The sequence below is a fragment of the Arachis ipaensis genome, chromosome B2 (assembly GCF_059453495.1).
Source record: "Arachis ipaensis isolate K30076 ecotype BB chromosome B2, ASM5945349v1, whole genome shotgun sequence".
Taxonomy (NCBI): Eukaryota; Viridiplantae; Streptophyta; class Magnoliopsida; order Fabales; family Fabaceae; genus Arachis; species Arachis ipaensis.
In genome coordinates this window covers 66,694,236-66,704,201 of record NC_142437.1, presented here as the reverse complement: position 1 = coordinate 66,704,201, position 9,966 = coordinate 66,694,236, and the positions used below count along the sequence as shown (strand labels likewise).

The window sequence follows — 9,966 nt, the reverse complement described above, 5'->3', positions numbered from 1 at the left end:
TTTCCATAAGGTTCACCTAAGTAATTTACCTCTGCTATTGCAGGGTTCTTAGGATCATAAGCTTCTTCTTCAGGAGAAGCCTCTTGAGTACTGTTGGATGCAGCTTGCATTCCATTCAGACTCTGAGAAATCATATTGACTTGCTGAGTCAATATTTTATTCTGAGCCAATATGGCATTCAGAGTATCAATTTCAAGAACTCCCTTCTTCATAGGCGTCCCATTATTCACAGGATTCCTTTTAGAAGTGTACATGAACTGGTTATTTGCAACCTTGTCAATGAGTTCTTGAGCTTCTGCAGGTGTTTTCTTTAGGTGAATGGATCCACCTGCAGAAGTATCCAATGACATCTTTGATAACTCAGATAAACCATCATAGAATATATCCAGGATGGTCCATTCTGAAAGCATGTCAGAAGGACACTTTTTGGTCAGTCCTTTGTATCTCTCCCAAGCTTCATAGAGGGATTCACCTTCTTTCTGTCTGAAGGTTTGAACATCCACTCTAAGCTTGCTCAGCTTTTGAGGAGGAAGGAACTTGGCTAAGAAAGCCTTGACCAGCTTATCCCAAGAGTTCAGGCTATCCTTGGGTTGAGAATCCAACCACACTCTAGCTCTGTCTCTTACAGCAAAAGGGAAAAGTATGAGCCTGTAGACTTCAGGATCTACTCCATTAGTCTTAACAGTATCACATATCTGCAAGAATCCAGTTAAGAACTGAAAAGGATCTTCAGATGGAAGTCCATGAAACTTGCAGTTCTGCTGCATCAGAGAAACTAATTGAAGTTTCAACTCAAAGTTGTTTGCTCCAATGGCAGGAATGGAGATGCTTCTTCCATGTAAATTGGAATTAGGTGCAGTAAAGTCACCAAGCATCCTCCTTGCATTGTTGTTGGGTTCGGCTGCCATCTTCTTTACTTGTTCGAAATTTTCAATCAAGTTGTCTCTGGATTGTTGTAATTTAGCTTCTCTTAATTTTCTCTTCAGAGTCCTTTCAGGTTCTGGATCAGCTTCAACAAGAATGCCTTTTTCTCTATCCCTGCTCATAAGAAAGAGGAGAGAAAAAGAAAAGAAGAGGAATCCTCTTGTCACAGTATAGGGATCCCTTTGTGAGTGGAAGAAAAGAGGGAGATAAAGAATATAATGTAATGGAAGAAACACAACTGTGAGGAGGGTAGAGATGTGAGATGAGATGTTAGTAGATGAATAAATAAATAGAAGGAGATGAGAGAGAAGGAATTTTCGAAAATAATTTTTGAAAAAGAGTTAGTGATTTTTGAAAATAGTTTTTGAAAAAATGTTAGTAATTTTCGAAAATTAAGAGAAAAAAATTGAAATAATTAATAAATTAAAAAAGAAATTTTGAAAAAGGGGGAAGATATTTTCGAAAATGAGAGAGAGAGAGTTAGTTAGGTGGTTTTGAAAAAGATAAGAAATAAACAAAAAGTTAGTTAGTTAGTTGAAACAAATTTTTGAAAAGATAAGAAGTTAGGAAGTTAGAAAAGATATTTTGAAATCATATTTTGAAAAAGATAAGATAAGAAGATATTTTTGAAAAGGTATGATAGAAATTAGTTTTTGAAAAAGATTTGATTTTTAAAATCACAATTAATGACTTGATTCACAAGAAATCACAAGATATGATTCTAGAACTTAAAGTTTGAATCTTTCTTAACAAGCAAGTAACAAACTTGAAATTTTTGAATCAAAACATTAATTGTCATTGTTATTTTCGAAAATTTGATATAAAATTAAGAAAAAGATTTTTGAAAAATATTTTTAGAATTTTTCGAAAATAACTAAGAAATTTGAAAAAGATTTGATTTTTGAAAAAAGATTTTGAAAGAGATTAGATTTTCAAATTGAAAATTTGATTTGACTCATAAGAAACAACTTGATTTTAAAAATTTTTGAAAAAGTCAACTCAAATTTTTGAATTTGATGAGAGAAAAGAGGGAAAGATATTTTTTTGATTTTTGAATTTTTATTATGAGAGAGAAAAACATGAAAATTATGTAATGCATGAAATTTTTAGATCAAAACAATGAATGCAATCAAGAATGCTATGAATGTCAAGATGAACACCAAGAACATATTTTTGAAAAATTTTTAATGTAAAGAAAACATGCAATACACCAAACTTAGAATTCTTTAATGCTTAGGCACTAAGAATTCAAGAATGCATATGAAAAACACTAAACAACACAAAACAAAAAATCATCAAGATCAAACAAGAAGACTTACCAAGAACAACTTGAAGATCATGAAGAACACTATGAATGCATGAAATTTTCGAAAAATGCAAGATGCATATGCAATTGACACCAAACTTATAACATGACACATGACTCAAACAAGAAACACAAAAAATATTTTTGATTTTTATGATTTTCTAATTTTTTTGGATTTTTTTTTTTCAAAAATTATTTGAAAAACAAAAATAAGGATTTCAAAATCTTTAATGTGAATTCCAGGAATCTTTGTGCTTTAAAGCTCCAATCAAAGGGTCAGGCATGGCTTAATAGCCAGCCAAGCTTTAGTATGTAACTCAGACATGACACGCCCAACATACTCATTCCAAAGGAATTAGACATGGCTTTACAGCCAGCCAGGCTTCAACATGCTTCATGAAACACTAGAATTCATTCTTAAAAATTCTGAAGACAAATAGATTTTTGAAAACATTTTTATTTAAATTTTTTTTTCGAAAACAGATGAGAAAATTTTGAAATATTTTTGAAAAATTTTTGAAAAGAAAACAAAAAGAAAATTACCTAATCTGAGCAACAAGATGAACCGTCAGTTGTCCAAACTCGAACAATCCCTGGCAACGGCGCCATAAACTTGGTACGCGGAATCGTGATTACACTTTAAGTATGTAAAATTCATCGCTCTTTCTTTCCCTGGTAATGGCGCCAAAAACATGATGCCAAGACCACGGTTCACAACTCCGTGTAACTGACCAGCAAGTGCACTGGGTCGTCCAAGTAATACCTTACGTGAGTAAGGGTCGAATCCCACGGAGATTGTTGGTATGAAGCAAGCTATGGTCACCTTGCAAATCTCAGTTAGGCAGATATAAATTGATAATGGTGTTTTCGAAAAATAATTAATAGAATAGGGATAAAGGTACTTATGTAAATCATTGGTAGGAATTTCAGATAAGCAAATGGAGATGCTTTTCATTCTTCTGAACCTCTGCTTTCCTGCTATCTTCATCCAATCAGTCTTACTCCTTTCCATGGCTGGCTTTATGTGATACATCACCATTGTCAACGGCTACTTTCGGTCATCTCTCGGGAAAATGATCCAACGCCCTGTCACGGCACGGCTAATCGTCTGGAGGCATCACCCTTGTCAATGGCTTCATCTTATCCTCTCAGTGAAAATGATCAACGCACCCTGTCACGGCACGGCTATTCATCTGTCGGTTCTCGATCATGCTGGAATAGGATTTACTATCCTTTTGCGTCTGTCACTAACGCCCCACAATCGCGAGTTTGGAGCTCGTCACAGTCATTCATTCATTGAATCCTACTCGGAATACCACAGACAAGGTTTAGACTTTCCGGATTCTCTTGAATGCCGCCATCATTCTAGCTTACGCCACGAAGATTCTGATTAAGAGATCTAAGAGATACTCATTCAATTCTAATGTAAAACGGAAGTGGTTGTCAGGCACGCGTTCATAGGGAATGATGATGATTGTCACGTTCATCACATTCAGGTTGAAGTACGAATGAATATCTTAGAAGCGAAATAAGATGAATTGAATAGAAAACAGTAGTACTTTGCATTAATCTTTGAGGAACAGCAGAGCTCCACACCTTAATCTATGGAGTGTAGAAACTCTACCGTTGAAAATACATAAGTGAAAGGTCCAGGCATGGCCGAGATGGCCAGCCCCTCTGATCGAAGAACCATGCATCCAAAGATGGTCAAAAAGACTAGTAAAATGTCCTATTTATAATAAACTAGTCACTAGGGTCTACATGAGTAAGTAATTGATGCATAAATTCACTTCCGGGGCCCACTTGGTGTGTGCTTGGGCTGAGCTTTAACTTTCCACGTGCAGAGGCCATTTGTGGAGTTGAACGCCAGGTTTTGATCCATTTCTGGCGTTCAACTCTGGTTTTGGATCCTTTTCTGGCGCTGGACGCCAGAATTGGACAGAGAGCTGGCGTTGAACGCCAGTTTGCGTCGTCTATTCTTGGCCAAAGTATGGACTATTATATATTGCTGGAAAGCCCTGGATGTCTACTTTCCAATGCAATTGGAAGCGCGCTATTTCGAGTTCTGTAGCTCCAGAAAATTCTCTTTGAGTGCAGGGAGGTCAGAATCCAACAGCATCAGCAGTCCTTCTTCAACCTCTAAATCTGATTTCTGCTCAAGTCCCTCAATTTCAGCCAGAAAATACCTGAAATCACAGAAAAACACACAAACTCATAGTAAAGTCCAGAAATGTGAATTTAACATAAAAACTAATGAAAACATCCCTAAAAGTAACTAGATCCTACTAAAAACATACTAAAAACAATGTCAAAAAGCGTATAAATTATCCGCTCATCATTTCTCTTTTACTTGTTTATTTGTTTATTTTTATTTTTATTTGCATTAGCTACTATGAATTCTCACCCCCCTCGCTTTGAGTTTAGTTCTAACTTTGTTGAAGGAAATAGAAGTTACAGCAGGAATATGCATCAAGGTTAGACCAGTCAAGGATGGGTGGAGCCAAGAAGATCTAATCAACCCTTTAGGCAACAACACCCTCCAAGATATCATGGACAATGACCATTCTACAATGCATACCCAGCTAATAGATATGGTAGACAACTTTGTAACTACCAACAAGCCCCACTTCGTGCCTATAGACCATCCTCTCAACATAACCTCGAACCACCACACTCACAAGCTTCTCTTCACCATTCGCCACCACATGATCCCTATTTACCCCAGTTCCAATCCAATCACTCCCAAGCACCACCACTTTTCTATGTATCATGTCCAAATCCATCACCCAGAGAATCAGAGGTTCGCCTTAAGGAAACAGTAAATAAGCTTCAAACAACCATTCGACAACTGGAGCAAGCAATAATTCAATTAGCTTCTAGACGTTCGAATATTCAAGGACCAACCACAGCCCCATGTGGACAATCTGATGAAAAGCGTAGCATGAAGGAGATACTAGAAACTCCAGTGGACAAGACAGAGAGTGAATTCGTACTAGAACAAATAGAAGAAGCTGTCATTGTACAAGAAGAAGAGTTGGTTGAAGATCTAGGAGACGCTGAACCTCCATGGGAATCTAGAGCTGAGGAGAACTCCGTCAAGGACGTTACAGTTGATGCTAAGGAGGATAGTTTACAATCCCCAAGGCAAGTCGTTTATGAAGAACTAGACGGAATAACCCAGGACACAAATTCCCTTGATGATGATAGTCACAAGTCAAGTTCTCTTAGTAATGGACTTGCATCCGCAAGTGAATCCTCTGAGATCGAAGAATCTTCCCCAGATGAATACGAAGATGATGCAGAGGTACACTTCTCTCAACCTCCAATCTATGACTCGAGTGATGAGGAAGACATAGAAGACTTTGACCAGGGTGATGATGCATTTGAAGATCCTTACAAAAAAGTGGAGGAATTCACAGAAGATTACCAGGGAGCAGAACTTACAGAACCACTGGAAACACCTATCCCAAGGCCATTACCACCTAATACAAGCTTCAAGTGGGTACAATCCTTAACCTTTAACTTTACTTTTTCACTCGAATATGGTTTGCTTGAAACAGATGGCCAGCTTAGAGCTCTCTGCGGCTTTAAGAGTAAGCGGGAAATGGCACGTGCTCAGAGCTGGTGCACAAGGTTCAATAAGGTTCCGCGCTTCAACTTGAAGTGCACGGATTGGTATCATGTTCAATCGAATGGATCTCGGAAAATGTTTGGTCACCATGGTGAGAATTTACTTTTTAAACCACCCGGATGGAAACATGTAGATCAAGACGGAGGCGGATTTAAAAACAAGACTTGTGATCCTGGAATCCATTCTGACATTCGTCATTCCGGGAGCCTGAAAATCTGTTTAAAGCTGCTCAGAAGCTTTACATACCTAGTTTGGGACCCCGGAGGCTATTAGCATTCCAAGCACTGGTGGAGATTTCTAGATGAATTTAAACACAAGCCACCATAACACGAAGCTCTTCCAATGTCCAACTTAAGGACTTTAACTAAAAGTGCTAGGCGGGAGACAACCCACCATGGTATGATCGTTCCTTTCGTACTTTCAATTTTATTTACTCTTGTTTATTTTTGAGTTTTATTTTATTTCATTATTAAACCTGGAATCATGCATAGCATTCACATTAAGCATTGCATTCTGTACAAAAAAAAGGTGCGCGACGCGACCGCATCATCCATGCGATCGCGTCAAATGGCGAAATACACTTCCCACGCGACCACGTCATCCACGCGGCCGCGTGACCTGGAGATCGGCGTAAATATCCAACGTCCAGAAAGTTAGGCTGGAATCGTGCGGCCATTGTGCGTCTAGCACAAAATGACCCACGCGATCGCGTGCCTGACGCGATCACGTCACATGCACACAATCAATCCCACACGACCGCGTGAGCGACGCGATCGCGTCGCATGGATTGCACAAATCCCAAAAGGAGACAGAGAGTTGGTGTTACACCCTAACTACCAAAGCTCACGCTTCCGGCTGCGCAACTCTGATAGCTCGGACATTATGACGACACTTATACTATTTAATACTAAAATATGAGCCTGTTTAAAACTTTAAACCGCAATACCGCTCCCAAAATTACTTTCGTTCGATAACGTACATCCATAGATACCATACAACATACAAAAACTCATAAAAAGTACATTCATATATATATATATATATATATATATATATATATATACATAGATATAAATAATATCACAAGCATTATCTAATACAATTCCTACCCCTCTTACAAAATAAATCGAGATAAAGGCGAGGGTACAAAAATAATAATCTGAAGCAATACAGAACATCTCAACAACAAATAAATAAACTCTTCGTGACTTCAGCGCCCATATCCTGAAAGGGAAAAAATGTAGGGGGTGAGAACATCATCCTCAAAAGGGTTCTCAGTAGAGGGTTTTTGGGAATTACTGTAATAGGATACATGAAGATAAACCGTACCAGTGATTAATAACCGTCTTATGCCTCTTTTCAAAAACAACGGTTTACACTAAAAGTAAAGTCGGAAATCTTTTCTGAAAGAGGAACCGTTCAATTTTCAAAACATCAAAAGCCTTTCAAAATGGTTTATCTATGCTGAACCAAAATAGCCTTTCATATTTTATTTCAAACCAGAAACACAAAACCGAGACTAACCGTCAGTCCATCTCAATCCAACCACGGCCCTAGGCCCAATCAATCCAACCATCAACCAAATCATCACAATCCAACAGAGTCCTAGTTGCAAACACAGATAGGGAGTTCAAGCACAAACAAATAGTTACAGCAAGTAAAACATTTAGCAGTTAATCACATAGGCAAACCAAGTACAAGATGCACACCCAAACAATGTCACATAGATGCATATGATGCATGCCTGTCCCTAGTGGCTGATGATATCATCTGTCGGTTATATAGCCAACCCGACACGTCCTAGTAGCTAACCATGGACAGAAACACCCATCGCGGAGCAAGTAGGTTTGAGCTACAACCCCATTGCTACTACCCGCTCAACCCAGAGCCAGTGGAATAACCACTACTGCGGCTACAACCCAGGCGGGTGTTTAAAAGCTCAACCTGGAGCGAGTGGAATCACCACTACTACCGCTACTACCCAGGCGTCACAGTCTCTGACCTAGAGCAAGTGGGACGAACCACAACCCTTGCTACTACCCAGGTATCTCAAGCATATATTCATTCAGTCCCAGCCATGGATCAACATCCATCTCAGCCATCCGGCTTAAATTCAAAATTCATAGTTAGCCATACGACCCATAATTCATTCGGCAATCAACCATAAATCAATATTATATATAGCCATTCTGGCTCACGGTTCAATCCAAAACCAGCCAATATTCGTAATCATACACAGCCATTCCGGCCCATAACAAAACAGCACTTCCACCATTCAACATCATCAAATTCATAAAACTGGCATTTAAACCATAAATCACTTTTCTCAAGCCAATTCACTTTGAAATCAAATTTTAACTCTTTTCAGCCTTGGCTTTCAAGATCTCATTTCTCAAATCATCTCAGGCTCATAAGTCAAATTTACTCAAGGTGAGTTCCCTTTTTAAAACAAAGCCACTCTCGGCATTCTCTTTCCAAAACTTCCAAAACCATGGCAAGTTAAGGATTTATTTCAAAGTATTCAAAACCACCAATCCAACAATGGGATTTTATAACAAAAGCTTCTCGGCAGAGTCCCAAGTCTTTAGGGAAGGTCAACCTATATCAATTCCTTAAAATTCATTGAAACTCTTAAAATCATGGATTCTCGGTTCAAGTAAATAAAACTGAATTTATTATGAAACCGGCCATACAAAATCACAAGTTCCAATCGGTCCAAAAATCAACTCATTTGAAAAGGAACCGGTTCATTTGAATCAAACCACTTTCAGGTTTCTTTTTGGAACCCATTTTTCTAACTCTTCCAAAAATGCCTCAAACTTAGTTACTCAATCAAAAGTCTAGATTCCTTTGAAATCACGAAAAGCTCCTTTTTATATTAAAATCAATATTAGAGCATCATTCTTTACTTCAGTGATTCAAACGGTAAAAATAGTTCATTTCTAAATAAGTCGAACTCAAGGCATAAAGTTCACTAAATAAATTAAGCTTGAAAACATAAATATTCTTTTGATAAATCAAATAATACAACTTCTCGAATCCAACCCCTTTTAAATAACTTTTCAACCAAGACTAGGATTTTGTAGAAATTTCGACAGCACCTCCCCTAAAACTTGGACTTTTGCCACCCGGTTCGGGTCCCAACTAAACCGTTTCTCATTCCTTCTCAACATCTCAAAACCAGAAATCAAATCAAAAAGCAAGCTAAATCCAACAGTCGCCTCAGTGGCATATCTCAAAGAAACTATTTCAAAATCAACTCAATATCAACCGATTTAACTCGTTTCCAAAACTTTAAAGAAACGGCTCAATAACAAATCATTTGTCCAATACCAAGTCATTTAAAGTAAACCAGGCTGAATTCAAAAGTGCATTCGACTTTTCACATCATCAAAATAATTAACTCAATTCAAATCAATTCTCAACGGATTAAACTCAGATATCAAAGCTTTAAAAGAATCAACTCCAAAAGCATTTCATTTTACAAATCCACACAACAATCCATTCATCAAAACCAAATAATAATTACATTCATCCAGGACAATCAACATCACATAAGGCTTATACAATCACCAAATACATTGTCTCATATCAGTATCTATATGTAATAATTCCAATAATAAACTATAGTTTTTAGAAAATGCCCCTACCTCAAAACGCAATTCCATAACCCAAACGCATCACAGGAACCTCCTATCTTAAATCGAGATCATCAACAACCGCAACCTTGGCTCCAAGCCACTCCCGCGGTAACAACAGCAACACTAATCACGACACATAACAATAGAAACTCAATCTCATAGCAATTGATGCCACAAAACCTTAGTGTATGATGACAGAATAGTAACTAGAGAGCTTTCAAATCGAAAATGCTTACCGAACGAAGAAGGAGCGACTGAACTGGAACAGTGGCGGTCTATGAATCGGTTCAGCGGCAGCCCGGCAGCCACCTCAAGCGGCAGCAGAGACGAATTCTGACCACGACAACCGCGACTACACAACGTCATAGCCATAAAAACACACGAACAGGAAGAATGAGAACCGACTGCAAGGACCCTTATCGGCGGTGGTTTCAGCGGCCAAGGCAATTTTCTCCGACGGCCAT

The 9,966-nt window shown here is 38.2% G+C and overlaps 1 non-coding gene across 1 annotated transcript; it reads left to right on the top strand.

The window, feature by feature from the left end:
- The first annotated feature begins 404 nt into the window (after nt 1–404).
- LOC148574221 (small nucleolar RNA R71) lies at nt 405–512 on the top strand. The gene has a single exon (XR_015906635.1). It is a non-coding gene; the product is annotated as a small nucleolar RNA R71 (small nucleolar RNA).
- The last annotated feature ends 9,454 nt before the right edge of the window (nt 513–9,966 follow it).